Source organism: Cavia porcellus, unplaced genomic scaffold, assembly GCF_034190915.1.
Source record: "Cavia porcellus strain 051 isolate PalLab524CR breed Dunkin Hartley unplaced genomic scaffold, mCavPor4.1 scaffold_16, whole genome shotgun sequence".
In the NCBI taxonomy this organism is placed as follows: Eukaryota; Metazoa; Chordata; class Mammalia; order Rodentia; family Caviidae; genus Cavia; species Cavia porcellus.
Window position 1 is genome coordinate 9134190 of NW_026947499.1, and position 19488 is coordinate 9153677.

At 45.9% G+C, this 19488-nt stretch overlaps 1 protein-coding gene, 1 non-coding gene and 1 pseudogene across 7 annotated transcripts in view; all 3 read left to right on the forward strand.

Annotated features, from left to right (window-relative positions):
- The window catches only part of Cux2 (cut like homeobox 2), a 232764-nt gene that overhangs the window by 19081 nt on the left and 194195 nt on the right, over nucleotides 1-19488 (forward strand). The window lies entirely within an intron of this gene.
- Nucleotides 13685-13786, forward strand: LOC111754869 (small nucleolar RNA U13). The gene has a single exon (XR_002789546.1). It is a non-coding gene; the product is annotated as a small nucleolar RNA U13 (small nucleolar RNA).
- LOC111754872 (U2 spliceosomal RNA) lies at nucleotides 15974-16146 on the forward strand (annotated as a pseudogene).

Below are 19488 nucleotides of genomic sequence, written 5' to 3' on the forward strand. Positions count from 1 at the left end.
AAAGGAGAGGCCTAGCCTCCTTTCTTGTTGGAGGAGTGTCATGGTTAGATTGCAAGAAGAGTCTGAGTGGTGAGAGATCTGTGGCAGCCATCTTTGGAGAAGACGATCTTCTAATGGTGAGTCATTGGCTGAGTGTGACAGGCAAGGACTGAGCAAAAAGTAGTCACAGAGGGCTGTGTGGGCTGCGTGGGTGTGGCAGAAATCGACTAGTAGAAAGTGTGACAGGAAGTTATTTGAGGGGAGGGAGTGGCAGGAAGCATCGGCATATAGAGGGAGTGTGACTAGAAGTGACTGAAGAGGCAGGTCTAGTTTTGCCAGTGTCCACCATGATGGAAGTGACCCTGTCCATGACAGTACCCAAGGTGCCAGCAGCACCATCTTTCCTTGATTTCCCAGCTGTCCTGTTGGAGGACCTTGGAGTGACCAGGCCCTCTGCTGGCCAGCCATCATCATCCTCGATGGCCCTGCCTTGCTCCCTGCTCCAGCCTCTGCCATCTTTCCACCTTCCTCTGGGCTCTCAAGCTCCCCACTTCCACCAGCAGCCTCCCCTTCTTCCAGAAAGAGCCCCTCCCACCTCAGCAGCCTGGAAGCCCTCCAACTACTGTACTTTTCTTCAAATAAAAGCAGCTAATTAACATTATTCTTTAATTATTGCCTTTATCAACAAGGGGTCTGATTTGTACCAGCAGGATAGTTGCTTTCCCTTAAACTACCCAAGTGAATGCTTCAGTTCCTGGTGCTTTTGAAATGAATTTGATGTCATCTGCCCAGAGTCACTTAATGGGGACGCCTGGGTAATGACTGAACCGCTAACTCCGTTAGCAGCCCTGGAAGCATGTAATTTGGCCCCTCAGGCAACAGCACTTTGGAAATCTCTGGATAGTTTTGAACTCTCTGTTCTTAATTAAATATGCAATTTTTCACGGTAACCAGGTTAATTCTTTTGTGTTGTGTTGTAATACTGTTAGGAATTTTCATAGTTCTTATTAAACATTATTCAGGCATTGTGAATTCCATAATTAAAAAAAATGAAAAGAACAAAGCTTGATTCACTCCTTTCTTTTCCCTGGCTAATTTATCAAATGAATTTTGCAAATTTTTCTTTCTGTCCCTAGACAGTGTGGCAAGTGTTTTAAAGGGGAAGGATTTAATTGCCCTGTAGGGATTGGCTGGTTATGAAGGATTTGGCTGTTTGATTAGTAAACCCAGTTGGGAATGGTCTAATGCTCCATGATCTTAAAAATTGTCTGATTGTACCCTCTCCAAGGAGGCCTCGCTTTTCGTTATGTAGAGCATCAACTTCACACAAGTGTGATTATTAGGTAGGGAGGAAGGAGAGAGAACGAGATCCAACGTTACTTTACATTGGGGATCTTAGGGGATTTTTACCCCCAACTCCCTGATGGGGGAAGGAAGACAGAAAACAGACAGAGACACAGAGAAAGACAGACATATAGATGGTAATAGAGAGACAAAGAGAAACACAGGGGAAGAGAGAGAGACAGAGGGAGAAACAGACACAGAGAGACAGACAGACATGTATGCAGAGAGAAGAACAGACAGCAATTCTCAGACCTCAGGTACAATAGAAGATGGAGGGCAGCTGGAAGGGTGGGGCTCAGGGAAACATTTTTCCACGTCCATGGAGATGCTGGAGTGCTTACTGCTCGTTAGACCCTGTTCTTCAGGGCTTCTGGGGCAGGGCGGGGAGGAGTGGTGTGTCGCATTCTGAAGTGGGGCTGCTCTGGGAAAGCTGGGTGGAGTGGAGAGGGCAGGGCACGGGGTTCCAGGCAGGAACAGCCAGGCCCATGATGAGAGGACGGGACCACTGCTGATCTTGGGCTTTCTGTTTCTGGTGAGGCCCCACTTTGCCCCTTTCCTCCACGTGGGAAATGAAGCAAGTGACTTCCAAACGTTTCTTCCTTTCCTGGCCTCCCAGCCCTAGAAGATTGGGGGAGCAGGGCCCAGGGCCTGTGGGGCCTTGAGGGCCGTGGCCTTTTGGCACTAGAAGAAGGGAAGGTGATTTGACTGGGATGTCACCAAAGAGAGGGTGGTTGAGGACTCAGGCTTGGCTGGAAAGGACTCAGGGCCTTTGTGGAGGAAGGTGGGCCCTGCAAAGCAGCCCCTCACTCCCTGACTGCCTCTTCTAGACTTAGCATCTCCAGCTCTGCCTTGGGTCCCGATCACATGGCAGGTCAGGAGTGCACATAGAAGCCAGCCTTGGGAAGTTGCCAGGGAGGTGACAGTGACTTAAGTTGGATTGTGTGCCAGTGCCCCTGCTGATTCTGAGGTTAAAGCCAAGAGACTCAGCTCCTGAACTCCATCATGGATGATGATTATAAAGAGATAAACTGAGGTACATGATGATTATAAAGAGGTAATCCCAGCTACTCGGGATGCTGAGGTTGAAGGATCTCAAGTTCAAGGTCAGCCTGGGCAACTTAGGGAGACTGTCTCAAAGTTAAAAAACAAAACAAAACTAAACTAAACTAAAACAGTCGGGAATCAAACTCAGTAATAAAGGGCTTGCCTAGCATGTGTGAGGTCCTAGGTACCGTCTCAGTACAGGAAACAAAGAAAAAAATTTAAAAAGTTAAACCAAGCCACCACATCCTCTTCTCTACTTTAAATTTTCACTAAATCCTCATTGCTCTTGGGATGTAGTTTAGGCTTTTTACCAGCTACAATGCTTGTCCTGATCACCTCCTCCCCTGTCATCTGCCTTCATCGTCTCCTTTTACTAGACTTCCTTACCCTCAACTCCCCCAGGCAGACTCAAACTATTTCTCATCCTCAAATCTGGGGCGCATCGGTACAGAAGCATCCCTCTTGTGCTTCTGTATCACTGAGCCTTTGCACATGCTACCCTCTCTGCCTGGACCTTTCTTTTCTATCTGACAAACGGCACATCCTTTACCTTTCGTCTAGGGGGATCTTCTGAACCTCCTGCTAGATTAGAGGGCTCCCCTTCTATTTTACATATATCAGTTATTCTTCTTGCCTGGCCTTTTAAGACTGATAAGGACAGCTTTTGTGTCTGCCAGGTAAACTATGGTCACAAACTCAGAGCCTGGCACATTATTACGTGCTCAGTGAGTATCTATTGATGGCACCTGACCTGTGCTGCTCCTGAAGTTTCAGGGAACCAGGATCTTACTCCTAAACTTGCCAGACTCCAGCAGAAAAGGGGGCTCTGTTGGGTTGAAGATACTGAGAGAAGCCAAGCCCACTTCCCCAGGCCTGGCCCACTCAGCCTGCAGCTCTGGGAAGCTCTGCTGGAGCTGATGGTAGCTCAGAAGTGAGGAAGTCGGGACCCTTTCTCCAAGGGCCCTGGAGAGCTGGGCTGTTTCAACAGCCTCGAACATACAGAGGAGAGACTGGCCTCCTGCTTTCCCCTTCTCCCCGTGGGAGCCTGATGTTCTGGGTGGCTAGTGCCCTGGATGAAGAAGAAGGGAGACGGCACAGCCAGTTTGTCTCCCAGAAGAGCAAGAGGCCTTCAGGAGGGATACAAGTGGTGACACGTGCCACTCCCTGCCTCTCCATCCTTTACCCTGGGCCAGAAGTGAGAGGTTTGCCTGTGATGGTTGTGGCCACGTGGAAGCTACTTACTAGTGACATGCAGGCCCACAGTATCCTCAGACATGTGCATGCACACCTGTACACACACACACACACACACACACACACACACACGATCCCTGCCCACCACTGCACATGATGTTCTTTTCTTCCTATTTTTATTCCTGTTTAATTAAGTCAGGGGACAAAGACGAGCCAAACAAAGCTTTTTGGGATTTGAGGTGGAGACACAAATCACAGAAGGATTTTCTATGAATCCCATAACTGCAAGGAAAAGAAGGTATTTAACAAATTAGTTTTGTATTGTGAAAGCCATACTACAACACAGCCATGTTATAGGAGGGCTTTGAACATATGAAAAAGAGTGGGGCGAAAACACCCAGAGCATAGCCCTGGTGGCCTTTCACTGTGTCCCTGGCTTCTCTTTCTGCTCTGCTTGGTAAGGACATCAAATTCTGCTCTTTGGCCTTGTCATAGAACAGCTACTTTTGCCTTTTGTGTGTTGTTGTGTGGCCTTTAGATCAGGAGGTTTACCAGCCTGATTTCCACTGAATGAGTGGGTTGCAAACTGCAGCCCACCGCCACCTTGGGATTTTGTTTTTAAATGCTCCTGTGTTCTGCCTTCACATTCGAGGCCTTACGCTTAGTAGAGAGGGCTGGAGGCCTCAGGCTGGTCCTGGCTTTGGGTCAGGCACATGTCACCTCTGTGCCATGGTTTCTTCCTCTGTGAATTGGGTGCACCCCATTTATCAGGGGCATGCTCAGGAGAGGAGTGTGTTACCTGGAGTGTTTAACAGAGGACTAGCACCTAGCAAGCACCCAGTACGGTTGGCATGGCTCATGGCCTAGTGGTGGTCTCGTCTGCTCTTGCTCCAGCGCTCGAGCTGAGTATGTAGTTGGTTCTCACTGAACCCAGGAAGGAATGGAATGTGGGTGCTTCTCTGCCTGTGCTGTGTGGATCTCTGTGTGAAGATCCAGATGAATGCGCATACCTACATACACACATGCACACGCACCCTCATACCTACATTCAGCTAAACCAAAGAGAGCACAGGGCCACCCTCATTGAGGGTTCATGGTGTTTTATGCTGATTAAATATTTATCTGGGCCTTGTAATATGTAGGTGGCACTTTGCGTAGATAAAACACTGCCTGAGATAGTGCAGGCCCAACTGAGCAAACAGTGGCATGGAGGTGCAGAGCGGAGGGCTTGGCCAGGGGCTGCACTCATCGGGCCATCAGTGATTTTGGAAGCATCCATACATGGTTGCTGGAATTTTCTTGCCTTCTATGGTGCTGGGATTTGAACTCGGGGTCCGTGTTTCCTACACAGGTGTTCTGCTACTGAGCTACCTCTCCAGCCATTCCACAGGTTTTATCCAGCACCTGTTAGGTTGCTGGTGCCAGGCCTGGGCCACATGCAGAGCGTGTCTTAGGGATAAAAATGGACATACTCCATGTCCTCCTTGAGCTGTTGGTCTCCATGGTGTTTAGAAGTAAAATCCCCTAAGACTTTGACATTAACCAAATAGTCAAACACACTTAAAATTACAATCCTACTAGGGGCTGCAGAGGAAGTGAGTTAGGAATGAGGCGCTTGTGCATCAGGGAAAAGAAGTCAGGGAAAAGTGCAGGAGGAGCCTGATAGTTTGGGCAGAGGAAGGAAGCAGCATGTGTACAGGTCTTGAGGCAGGAGGGTGCAGCTCTAGTTCAGGATGTGAAAAGCAGACAGTGTGGCTGTATCCCAGCAGGAGGGACCGATGTGGGCATGGCTGGGGAGATGGATTGGACTGGTTCAGCCCTGCTGAGTTCCATATCCTGGACAGTGGCTGCAGAGGTTGGGGAATGGATAAAGAGGAGACATACGAGGACTTAGAGCTTGTGGTGGGAGAAATGGCCAGAGGAAGAAACTCAACTGCTCCCACCACTGTCCTCTGGCCTGCAGTTGCATGCCTGGCCTCTCCAGCATCTGGCAAATCCGTCAATCTATGGGATGCGGCAAGGCAGCATAGGGCAAAGAGAAAAGAGCTTTCCTTTGGCAGATTGGTAGAGGGGAGTGGCTTACGATATTCAAATATATGCTTCATTTCTGCCATTCGTTATTTACCTAGGGGCTTGTGAAAAAGATCCAGAAAACCTCAACCCAGAACAACATAGCTCCAGGCATGCAGCCTGAGGGAACAAATATTTTCTTCCGTGTGAGTATATGAAAAGCCTTGTGAACACTCCTGGCCCTGCTGGGAAAAGAGGATTCAGGGCGTTTGGGCTGCAGGGACAGAGCCAACCATTGCGCCCCACAGCCTGTAAAGGCTGGCATAGTGAGGCCCGAACCTGCAAGATGCTATGTTCTTGCCACTCATCTGCATCTCATTTCAAGCATGGGCACCCAGGGGCCAAGAGCTCTCAGGCTGGTTGGTATCTGGTGTGGTGAGATTCCCGAGTGGGAGGTTCCCTAATGGGAGCTGGGAGTTCAGGGGACTTGGGGACACCCTGGGTGGTGATATTTTGCGCCTCACACATTCTTATTAGCATTGTAATCGCTCCCAAATACAGATTCATTATTGCACTTTGAGCTGCAGACTGAGGCAATGAGATTTAATAGTTTCATATGAGCCATTCTGGGTTGTTGAGTAAATATTGCTCATTCTGAAAAACTGGGTAAATTGTTTACGCTGTCACTGAGCATGGTACCAGCCAAGTAAGTAGCTGCTGTCTGGGCCAGTGCCAGGCAAGGTGGTAGGGGACAAGGGAACATGTACTTCCTGAGAAATGGCCGTTCAGATCTAGCTGGCCTTCAGGGAAGTCTCCGGATACGGAGATTGGAATTAGGAAAGGGTCATCATCCTGAAGCCAAGGTAGGAGTCTGTTGTTTGCAGGCACAGAGAGTGGGCAGAAAGGCCCTGGCCTTCCATGCCTGTTATAGACATGTGACTAGATTCTGAACTGAAGGGCTGGTTGCTAGTGGTAGCAAGAGGCTGCCTGGCAGGTGGAAAGGCCAGAGGTGAGAGGGTTGCCCTGGGAGTCCCTGTTCTGGGACTTGCTAATTGCGGAATTCCATGCAAGTTCTTTGATGCCTGTGTGGCCTTAATTTTCTCATCTGTAAAATGGGATGATACAAGTTATAGGACCAGTGTGGGATTTAAACAGGAAAGCCTACGACATGTTTCTGAGTGTAATTCTGGTGCAGACTAGACAGAAGGATTGTGTTGGGATCTGATTTTGAGAACCTAGTGAAAGTTGCTGACCTTTCTTCAGAAACATGGTAGAGAGACATCAAGCATCATTGGTAATCCCCCAAATCTAGCCATGTATCCTAAGTTCAGAGCACCTTGTTTCAGATCACCTTGCTGTAAGGTGGATGTGAGGCATAGCGTTTGGAAACTCCAAGAACTTGGTTTTAGCCCAAGGTGTGAGTTTCACACTAACTCTGCCCAGGATTTGCTATGACAGTTTGGGCAAGTGGAGACCCTCTCGTGAGCCCTTTGTATGGAAAAGAAGAATTTGGGCTACATAAAGCTCTGGGACCACTGCCTAGCACATAGTAGGCATCTGGTAAATATCATCATCATTTTTCTTGAATGAAGACCTAAGGACTCTAAGTGTCGACTGCCTCATCGCCACTTTTAGAGTCTTATGTCTAAAGTTTCTACGTCTGGTCCTGCTCTTGTGTCTGTTGATTCTCACACATGGTAGTGCCTCGTGTGTTTTGTAATTTTGGACCGAGAGGTCACCTTAGGTAGAATTGTATCTCTGGAATTCTGTGTGACCTGCATTGATCCTAGTAACCAGAAGTCAGCAGGTAGTAAATATTTTTGATTTTGAAGTCCACCTACACTCTCTTATGCAACAGCTTGACTCTTTCATTGTACAAAAGCAGCCACAAACAATACATAAACCAATGAATATGGCTGGATCTGGCCTCTGGGTGGATAAAGATTTAGCTCAAGGTCATAGGTTATTCACTTCTGTACTCCAGGGATTTTGAATTTGCTTTTGCTTAATGTCCAGCAGTATTCCAAGATAGAATAATTTTTTAAATTAATTTCTTGTCTGGGAGCAGTAGTTCTCAAAATGTGGTTCTTGGACCAGCAGCATCAACATTCACTGGAATTTTGTTAGAAATGAAAAATTTGAGGCTCCCAACAACAGCTACTGTGTTTAGCATTGGTGTTGGAGCAGGGGATCAGAACCCAGGAGTCTGTAGTTTAGCAAACACATTATTAAAATTAGAAGCACACTTCAGCTGCACACTAAAGTCAGAGAATGCCAGAGATGGTACTTTGAACTCCAAACCTATGTGAGCAGAGACTCATGGGGACAAATTTGCAGAAGGGGCTTTTGTTTGATTTTCTGGTCTAGAAACAAGGCTGATACTTACTGATGAAGCCATGTCTTGTTTTAGAATCAGTGGATGGAAGTGCTCTGGTTCATTGCTATGGAAGGTGGCAAAAGATGCTTGAACACCAAGATGGGCATCTGTGCCAGCGTTTGGTACCACCCCTTTAGTGGAGAGAGCGTGCAAGTGCATTCCTCCTACTTAGTGCTCCAATTGCACTTCCTCTTTAGTTTTGGCCTAGGGAATTTCTCTTACTTTCTTATGGAGCTGACCTACATATCTAAGTCCACTCCATTCAGCTTTCAGGGTATTTGTGAGTGGTGCTTCAGTTTGTATTGCCCCTGTGTTGCTAGATACAGAAATCCTCTAAACTAAATGTAAAGTTGAGTTTTTCCTTCTTCTTTAGAGTAGCTGGCAGTCCCTCTGCTTCTCTGGTGACCAGACACTAGTCACTAACCCCGATGTCAGGGTGAACTTCATCAGTGATAGGAACGCCAAACTACCCTCTCCTGATGGCTCTCCACCGTACTGCCAGGAACTTGAGTCCAGTTTGACACCCCATTTGCTGAGGTATGAGAGTGTTCACTGTGTACAAGTGGCAAGAATCTTTACTACCGAGTGCCATCCACGGTCGATGTACCTGGGCACTTTTCTTTATCTCAGCATGTAACCCTCCTGGTACTACTCTACAGGGACTTGTCTTTGTCAAGGATTTTTCTCTGGAGGTGAGAATGGTGTCAAGGTTTAGGTTAAGAGCTCTGGCTTTGAAATCCACTGGAATCAGGTTCAACTCCTAGTTCTGCTTCTTATGAGCTGTGTCATTTTTCACAAGTCCCTGTACCTCTCTGAGCATCAACTTCTTCACCTGTAAGATGGGGGTGACAGAGGGCTTCCTGTAAGTGTCCAGTGAGATCATTCATGGGGGAAAGCTGGTAGAGCACCTACTCCACTGAGTGCTCAATGAATGTTCCTGTTCGTGACTGGGATGGTCATTGATTTGGTCTCCTGTGATAATGGACTTGGAGAATTCAGTCTGGGGGAATGGGTGGCCCGTGGGTGCTTGTGAAACAGCAAAATCAGGCAGTAGACAAGAGCCATTATGTAGCAGATGCACCTTGAGGATGTCTGCTCTGCAACCCGACGCCTGTAGTGACTTTCATACTTCCTGTGTCTCTGCCCAGTTATACCACTTGACCCAGGGAGACAAGGTAACCAGCACTCTGGCCACAGTGATTGGGTTAAGGAGATGTCACGTGACTCAAGATGGGCCAATCAGAATTCTCTGGGATTTTTCAATTGGAGCAGAGAGAAGAGATCTCCCTTTTCTCTCTAATCAGGGTTATAAACAGCTTCGTGGGGATACAGTAAAGCCAACCTTTATGGAGAGGCTTAGAGAGACAGTCTGGTTTAATCATTCCTGAGGCCACTTTCTCTGTTTGTCTCTAGTTTGGTTTATAGGAGTCCACCTTGGTTCTTTTATCTGTTTTGTCTCAGCTCATTCAGATTATTTCTGTCACCTAAATTAGAAACATTTCCCTAAATATGTCTCTTCAAGGAAGGATCTGGGAATTATTGGCCACTCCATTCTGCATGATCAAGTTTTTACAAAGGTAAACCATCACCAGGCCCCTGTTACTTGAAGAACATGATGTTAAGAATGAGGGGACAGAGGGAGGGAGAGAGGTCACACTGTATGTCAGGATGGAGCCGTGGCAGAACTCTTCCCTCAGGATTTGAAGCTTCTTCTTTCTGTAACCTTTGCTCAATGACTTGGTTGTGTTCACATCAGAAATCACCCAAGAAATAAATCTCACTTGAGACTCCTTAGCAGAAGTCACCCACCCACCCTCTTTCCCTGTCATACTCTAACTCAGCAGGTCAGACACATTGGCCACAGATTCTGCCCACTTATTAAAAGTGGCCTGCAGACACCTGCAAAGTCCCCTGTGTCCCCTCAGCCTGCTGCACTTGCTGATGTTCAGCACAATTCTTCCTCCATTATCTTTAATCTCAAAAAAAGATCATCTTGAAAAAGATTGTTTTGTGTGCAGTTTACCCACACGCCACTTTTTCTAATTTTGCCAGAGTTCCCCCTTCCCCCACCTCCTTTTATTTCTTTCTTGGATTTGTACTGGGGTTGACTTCCTCAAACCAAAATAACTCACAATGTGCGGGGAAAAGTGCTTCCTGTGGATGAATGACATCTGTATAAAAGCCAGCACGCCGGCCGATTTCTGTCCTTTGAAGCTGCTTGTCAGCCAGTGCTGTGGTGAAGTGTCAGGCATCACCCGGGGTGACTGTGGAGACGCCTGCAACAGTGAGCTTTTTTTTTTTTCCAGAAAGCCTTCAGCCCAAACTTTGGGCTCTCAGGGGACTCAGAGCAGCATCCATTTTCTGTGGAGATGAAAGGCGAGGCTGGCTGGAGCAGCTGGTGTTTGCTGCTGTTCCCAGCAGGGCCCTGCAGCACTGGCTTTGTAGCTCACTTGCTCTGCTCTCCCAGTTCAACTCTGCTCCTTCCTTTTCTGATTGCTGAGCCTGCTGCGGGTGGCCCGCAGCTCCAGGCAGACCCCTGAGAGGAGACAGCATGCTCTAGTGCCCTGTGGCTGTCCTGTGGGAGAGCAGGGGATATCCTAGGGTGAAGGAATGTGGCTGTGGAGTCAGACTCTGTCTGGGTTCAAACCCCAGGCCTGCCATCCTCACTGAACCAATTCCATCGCCTCTGAGCCTTAATTTTCCTCTCCTCTGGATGGAGTCATTGGGCTTAGTGAAGATAAATAGGTGAAGTGCTTCTTAGCACTGTACCTGACATCCGGTATACCATAGCTGCTGTTCACCTGTCCAGTTAAACCTTGGCTGACCTTCCCTTGTGGCCCATTTACCAGAGCCACCATATTGACGTTGCACAGCTTCCATTGGGCGCATTTTCCCCCCTGTTCCAAGTGATTCTGCTTGTTCACAGTAGCTTTCCACACTTGGTCTATCTGGTGGACTCCTATTCACCTGGTGGGTTGGCCCACAGGTGTCACCTAGCATCTCATCTCTTCTACCCAAGGCCAGCCATGAAAGAAACATTGGTGTGTGCACACGTGTGTGTTTTCTGATAATTCAGAGGCTAGAAGTCAGAGATCAAGGACCCAGCATGGCTGGATTTAAGGCGTTCCTCTTCAGCCATCATCTTCCTGACTTCACATAGTGCGTCCTCTGAGTACATCTGGGTCCTGATCACCCCTTCTTGTGAGGACACCAATCAGACTGGATCAAGGCCTGCTGTAATGATCTCATTTTTACCTTAAATATCTCTTTAAAGGTCTTATCTCCAAAAATAGTCACATTCTGAAGTACTAGGTGTCAAGACCTCAATATATGAATTGGTGGATGCAATTCATTCCCTCCAAAACAAGGTCACCATCTGAAGGTGGTAGACAGCATCTGTCTGTCTCTTCAGTCCTCTCAGGACACCAAAGATGAGATTTTGATGGCTCTATAGCCCAGTTTCTCCTGGTGCCTGCGTGGAAGGGAGGAGAGGAGTAGTTGCTTCATGGGGGGTACCTGCCTGGGCTCTTTACCTTTCCTCCCCAATTGAGGCCCAGCTAAGCCTAGTGAGCACTTTCACACTGTGCCTTCTGGTCTTGCAAGGAATTCATAGTTCTCTGGTTCTCCACCCCCTGTCCCCTGCCTTGGAGGAATCTCAGCTATCCAGGGGTGACCAAAGTAAGTGCTGCCTGCACCCAGCGAGCCCCACATAAGTAGGAAGTCCCCTGTTGACATTGTCTGAAAGTTTGTGCGCGCTCTCTCTCTTTTTCTTTCTCTTTCTCTCTTCCTTTCTAAAACGCTGTATTTCTTTAGAGCAGTTTTAACTTCACAGAATTATTAGATTTGCCCATCAAGTTGATGCATCTACAGGGATTGATGAAATTACACGAGGCATCATAATTACCTAAAATCTGTAGTTTGCTTTAGGGTTGTTGACCCTTCACGTTGTGTTGTCTGTAATGATTCATATCCACCATGTCAGTGTCATACAGGGTAGCTTCACTGTCTTCTGTGCTCTGTCTGTGCACACCCCTCACCTCTCAGTGCCTGACAATCATTCATCGTCTTACTGCCCCAAAACTTTGTCTTTTACAGAATGCCATATACTTGGAATCATACCGTGGGAGCCTTTCAGACTGGCTTCTTTAACTCTGTCATGTGCTCTCCACCATCCCCACACCTGAATTGATAGTTCATTTCTTTTTTGCATTGAATAAAATTCCATTATCTGGAGGTACTGCAGTTTCTTTTTCCATTCACCTTCTGAAGGACATTTTGGTTAATGCCAGGTTTTGCCTTGAATATCTATGTGCATGTATTTGTGTGGATATATTTGACTCTTTTGGCAAAATGCTAAGAAGCACAATTGCTGGGTCTCATGGTCAGACTGCATTTAGTTTTGTTACAGTCTGCCTCGCTGTCTTCCAGAGAGCTACAGCATTCTTCATTCCCACCAGCAGTGACTGGAGTTCCTGTTGTTCCATGTCTTCCCTAGCACTTGGCGTTGTCAGTGTTCTGCAGTTGGCATTCTCATTTACAGGTGTGTTGTGTTGTCTCATTGTTTTGATTTGCATCTTCCTGATGACGTGATATGCAGCATTTTCTCATGTGCTGGTGTGTCTATGCTGTTTACTTTATTAAGGTCATTGGTCCACTGTTCAATCAGATTCTTTTCTTATTGTTAACTGTAGAGAATTCTTTGTATATTTTGGATAAAAGTCTTTTATTAGTTGTGTCTTTTGCAAGTATTTTTCTTCCAGTTTTCCTTTTCTCTTGATACCGTTTTTTGCAGAGCAGAAGTTTTTCATTTTGATTTTTATGAAGTCATATGTATCAGTGCTTTTGTTGATGATATCTTTGGAATTATTTTTAAAGTGTCATCACCATGTTCAAGGTCATTCTAGGCTTCCTCTTATGTTGTCTTCTAGGAGTTTGATAAAAGTTTTGCACTTTACACTTAGGTCTACCTCCATTTTGAGTTAATTTTTGTGAAAGGCATACGATCTGTGTCTGTTTGTGTATGGATGTCCAGTTGTAGCACTGTATTTAAAAAATCAAATGTCTTTGCTTTGTTGTGTTGACTTTGCTGTTTTGTCGAAGATCAGCTTATTATATTAATGCAGATCTATTTTCTGAGCTATTTTGTTCTGTTGGTCTGTTTGTTCTCTCTCCCATGTTGTACTGACTTCATTACTATAGCTTCATAAGAAGTTTTGAAGTTTGGTGGTCAGAGGAGACTCTGTTCTTCTCTTTCAATATTATTTTGAGGATTCTAAGTCTTGTCTTCTCATATAAACTTTAGAATCAGCTTGTTTGTATCCAACAAATAGCTTGCTGGAACTTTAATGAGGATTGTATCCAGTTGGAAAGAGCCAGCATCTTGACAATATAGTTCTTTCTATCCATGAACATGGGCTATTTCTCCATTTATGTAGTTCTTGTATTTTATCCATCATTTTAATAGATTTTCTCATATAGATCTTGTACTTATGAGGTGTGATCAAAGCATACAGTGGTCATTTAAATTACTAAAGTATATTATTGTGATAAAAGACACATTGCCAATGGTCTCCCTCCAAGTACTCCTCCTCACTTTGGTCATACTCATCCCATCATTCTTGCCACTTTCTGAAGCTGTAGTGGAAGTCCACTTTTGTGCCTTTACTTGCACCATTGTGTCTGCCTAGATATTCTTTTTTTTTTATTTTTAAAATTTTTATCTTTTTGAGACAGGGGATCCTCAGGTTCATAAGCGCGATGATTGGGTGTCCATGCTCCATGCATGACATGTGCCTCCTTTGAACCTTGTTACGACATCGGCACATTACCCATCTGATGTGAACTTAAAAAAAAAAAGAGAGAGACAGGTTCTCACTATGGAGTTCAGGCTGGCCTTGAGCTCACTTTGTAGTCCAGGCTGGTCTTGAACTCAGGTCAGTCCTCTTGCCTCAGCCTCCAAAGTGCTGGGATTACAAGCATGAGCCGCAACGTCCGGTTTAGATGTTCTAAATCAATTCAAAATGTTTAACTTTCATGGTCAGTTGTTTGACTTTGAGGAAGAGCCAGAAGTCACATGGTGACAGATTCAGTGAATGAGGTCAGTGAGGACACACTGTAATCTTTTTATGAGCCTGCCTTTTCATTAGATGGCACATTGCTGGGACATTCACCTATTTTTGATTACACCTTGCAAAACACAAAAGCGGACTTTCAGAACTGCCTCAGAAAGTGGCAAGAATGATGAAGTAAGTGTGCTTGAAGTGAGAGGTAGTATTTTGAGGGACATTAATAGTAATGTATCTTTTATTATAATAAATTTTTTATTTATTATCATTATTTTTGTCTTTTTGAGACAGAGTTTTGCTATGCAGTTTAGGTTGGCCTTGAACTCACTTTGTAGTGCAGGCTGGCCTCAGATTTACAGTGATCCTTCAGCTTCAGCCTGCAAAGTGCTGGGATTACAGGCCTGTGTTACCACGCCTGGCCTTATAATAAAATTTTTAAATTGAAATATTCATGTATGTTTGGATTATGCCTCCTGTTTTCTTAGATTTAGCTTTGCTTTATTTATGGAGTGGCATTTTAACCTCATCTGTGTGTGTTCCTGTCAAGAGTACAACTCCCCAAGCCCTCTCCACCCCAGCCCTCTCTACCCCATACAATTTTGCTTCTTCTGTGTTTTATGTAGCTCTTTGTCCATCCTTCGTTTTACAAGACAGTGGTTATTACAGTATCTAACTCAGGGATTCCAAGAAGCACAGGGACATTAATGATGGATTTGACTTGCTAAAGCTGGAGGAAGTGTATGTGTGTGTGCATGTGCATGTGTACAATGGGCCCTGCTGGATAGTGAAATACCCAGCTGCTGGCTGGCTACAGCCTTGTACCTGCCTGCTTACAGATGCTGGTTGTACTCATCCTTTCTCTGACCCCACCAAGACTGTGAGCTTCTTGAGGGCAAGTGCATTCCTGTCCTCTAGTGACCTGCACTGCACATTTTTGGTGAAGGAGTAACTGCATTTGCTGTCATCTTATTCATTCGTTAAAAGTAAAATATGGTTCAGGCATGGTGATGCATGCCTGTGCTCCCAGCACTTGGGAGCCTGAGGCAGGAACATTGCTTTAAGTTCCAGGCCAGCCTGTGTTACAAAGTGAGTTCAAGGCCAACCTGAACTGCATAGTGAGACCCTGCCTCAAAAGAAAAAAAAAAAAAAGTAAACTATGGTCTGTGTAGTAATTATAGAAAGAACAGATCCAAACAGAAAATATAAGTATACTTCTGATTTAAATACCAGTTTCTTTAGATCTTTTTGTCATCATATAAAAAGCATGCAGAAAAGGGCACAGGTCGTGTATATTCAGCTTGGCTAATTGTCACAAACTGAATATCCTCAGCCCATTTGAACACCTTTCATCCCTTCCCCTCACTTCCAGCTTCCTAACTCTAAGTTTTGGCTGCATGCTGACTTTTTGCAGCCTGTGTCAGTTTTGCCTGTTGGGAACCATCCAGTGCTTATTGGTTTGTCTGGTTTCTTTCAGCATTATATTCTTGAGATTCATCTGTGTTGCATGTTATTGCTGGACAGCATTCTGTAGTGTGAGCACTGTATACACCCATTTGCTCCTCTGTTTTTCCTGTTGGGTATTTGAGTGACTGCTAGGCTAGGTGTCCTACAACAGTGCCTTTAGGAACATTGGTGTATCAGTGTCTCTTGATGCTCAGGGATACATAGTTTTCTTGAGTAAAATCAAAATTTCTCAATCTTGATATTATTAGCATCTGGGAATGGGTAATTTTTTGTTATAGTGCTGCCCTGGGTGTTGTAAAGTGTTTAGCCACTGGGACTATCTACCCACTAGAATTATGTGTGCCTTGCCCATGTCATGACAATCAGATGTCTCTAGGGATAGGACTGTTCCTGGTTGAGGAGTGTGATCTATATGGAGGACACAGTGGGTTCTGACCAAGCATGTGCTGAACTTTAGTATAGATGCTGCCAAGTGTCTTTCCAACATGGTTATGCCATCACTTCTTGGCCTTTTGGCTAAGATCAAGTGTAGTAAAGTGGTTGTACCACCTCCCCCAGCTCTGTTGACTTTTAAATACATTTATATATAATGTTTGTGGAACGGTGTCATACTTTATTATTCTACCTCACACTAAATTGCATGGTCTCGCCTTTTATATTTTATCATTTCCTCTTTGATTAGGGAGCAATAAAGTAATTAAGTCTATATTTATCTGAGGAATCTGACTTCCTCAATTTAGTACCTGACTCTGCCTCTTTCTTGCTCTGTGACTGGCTAAGTGGCTTCAGTTCTCTGTGCTTCCGTTTCCTTGTCTATAAAACAGGAGCACTAACTGCCTACTTCAGTTATCTGGTGGATCAGATGAGTTTGTCTGCATTCGTGGGGCCTGTGAACAGGGCCTGGCACACAGTGTTATACTGACCATTAGTATCTGACTGAATACTGTGTAATACTCTGTCCTGTGTGAACTACAGTTTGTCAGAAATCCTTTGGTGTGAGATTGAATGGCTTTCAATTTGGGTTGCCAGGTTTTGCATTGAACAGACAAAAAAATGGTTAAATTTGGTCAAATTGCTGGTTAAACTTTAATTTCAGATTAAAAATTTTTATCCCATACAATATTTGGGACCTAATTATATATTTTTAAATGCATTATCCAAATTTTGTTTATCTGGACAATTTAGTCATCTTGTATTTTATCTTGTAATCCTCTTAATTCCTTTCTGTCTTCTGAACACTGTAATGATTAGCACTCTGGAACCTGAGTCTTCGTATATAAACTGTGTTTCTCAAACTTGGCTTCTCTTTTGAATTACCTGGCAGGCTTGTGGAAGTGTGGAATCCTAGGCTCCCATCCCCAGGTCTCTTAAAACCCAATCCCGGGTTTCTGGAAAAAAAAAATTTTTTTTTTTTGAGATAGGGTCTCACTATGTAGTTCAGGTTGGACTTGAACTCAGTATGTGGCCCAGGCTGGCCTTGAACTTGTGGTTTTCCTCCTGCCTCAGCCTCCCGAGTGCTGGGATTACAGGCATGCGCCAGCACACTGGTTTGAGATTCTGAGTTTTTAGGCAAGGCTGAAGGTGAATTTCAAGGAGAGCAAAAACAGTAGGGGTCACCAGCCTATCTGCGCACTGGTTCACGATGTAATCCATGGATGTGAGGCAGGCAGACTACCTGAGTGCCCCCTGATTTCCCCTGAGGATGTCTCGGTCTGTTCTGTCCCCTCTGCCCAAGGCCTGGGCCTGAACAGGGGCTGAGGACTGGCCCCTGCATTGGGCTGCCCCTCCAGTGCCTGCCCTGCCTTTCAGGAAGCAGCAGCTGAACCTTGGCGGTGGGAGGAAGGCTGAGGGCTGTGGGCACCAGAACCTGCTGCATTGATCTGAAGTTCTTGGAAGGCCTGTCACGAGGAAAACAGGCAGCAAGTAAATAGCAGACAGCGGGCTGGCTGCAGTGAGGACCTGTCTGACTTTGAGGAACTGGCCAAGTCTGACTATAACTTTGAGGGCATGGTGCCCATTGGCCCCAGCCTGAGAGCTCCTGAGGCCACATGATCTGGGCAGGTAAATTTGGGCCTGTCCAAAGGCCAGGATCCTGACCTTTCAGATTGACTAGCCCTTAATCCTGTCCTGTTCTGACCAGAGCTCCAGAATTGTAGGGGTCCATCCATCCATCCATCCATTCATTCGTTCATTTTGTCCCTGCTGGCCTCCTGTAGACTAGGTTGGCTTAGTGGGACCCAAGGTAGTAGACAGAGACCAGCTACAGCAACCCCGGCCCCTCCCTCAGGAGCAGCTGCCTGCATTAGCATAGGAGGGCAGATTTCATTTCTCTTTCACTCCAGTGGCTGCCAGGCACCCCTGGAGCCTCCAGCCACAGGCAGCTGGGCAGGCCAGCCCTGTCTGTGCAGAGCTGCCACAAAATGACAGCTCAGACAGGATCAATATGATCAGGTCAAGGGGTCTTCAGAGGGTGATTCTGCTTTGAGGATAGGTCAGAGGGGCTCTGGATTTATAAATGCATTATTATTTAAGAGTGGGTTTCTGGTATCCAAAAGAGTTTGTTGGACAGGTAGACAGTCTCTGTTTGGCTTCCTGGTTGCTAGAGTCAAGAGTGTCCAAGTGGTTTAGCTTGGAGTGGGCCCAGTGTCTTCCCCAGCAACATAGGGTCCTCAGGGTATGGAGAGGGAACATTTACCTTCCGTTTATTTTGGGCAGCCAGTGCTGGGATTGACATTTTCTGGGGGAGAACACATTGAACAAGTGTATTTATTTGTAGTGTTTACTTTTTGTTACAGGCCAGGCATTGTTCTAGACTGAGGGAATAGGGCCCTGGCAGTGGGCTTTTTGGCCTCATGATATGCTCTTATTCAGGAAAAACCCAGGGCTCAGAGAGACCAAGTGTCTTGGTCAGATCACGCAGCAGAGAGAACAAGTGCCTTGACCAGGATCAGCAGTTTCAAATGAACTTTCCCAAGAATTCCTCTAAGGCATGCAGCTGCCAGCCTAATAGCAGAGACATGAACAGCAGCAACAGGTGCTGAGCATTTGAGTTATTCCCTTGCGTTGCCTACTATGTAGAGATGACCTAAAGAATCTGAAATGCCCGGCTGCTTCATTATTCATTCCCATTTGACAGATGAGGAAACTGAGGCTAAGAGAAGTTGAGTCACCAGCCCAGTCCACACAACCAGGGACTGGCAGAACTGGGATTCAGACTCTGTCTACTCAGCTTGCCGAGCCTTGGTTTACCCAGCAGGTGCTCCAAGGAGCCTGGAGAGGCATGCCCTCCTCCAGAGTCTCCCAGAAGCTCAGAAACACGAAGGCAGAGGCTTCCCCTAATCTCCTGCATCATGCAGGAGATGGTTCAGTCTCTTTTTGGTCTTGCCTGAGTGTCTTCAATTTCCCTCCCTAAGTTCTTTCTAATCAGTTCAACCATTGAATATGGAGCCTAAACTCATCATGCCAAGCCGCCTCTAAGTTTCCTGCTTGCATAGCAGGATGGAAACTTTGGCATGGGTATGTGAGTGTCCTTTAAAAATGAAATGAAATCCTTTGTTTATTCTGGTCTTGTTTTTATAAGATATGACTCTTAATGAGGCTTTAATTCAAGGTCAAAGAGTCTGGAAGTTGGCGAGAAAGTCCATCGCCCCTCTGGGCCCTGCTAGACACATAAACAGCCAGTGGATGGCTGTTTTCAATAGTCCCATTGCAGCAGAGCTATTCCATGCACGAGGAGGTAAAATATTTGAACTGACTGTATTGCCTCTTCTTGTTTGCAAAATTCTGCCGTGCCCCTCCTTGTCCTTATTTATTCTTTCCTTTTCTGTAGTTCAAGGGAAATAACATATTAATTTGGGAATTAGAAATATCCTTCCACAGCCCATCTGTCCCCCAAGGCCTGAGCCAGCCAGCCTGCCCGACTCAGGGAGTTGAGAGAGGCCTTTCCGTCAAAGGCACAGCCGAGGCGAGGCCCCGGCGGACTGGGAAATGTATTCACAGTCATGACACTCA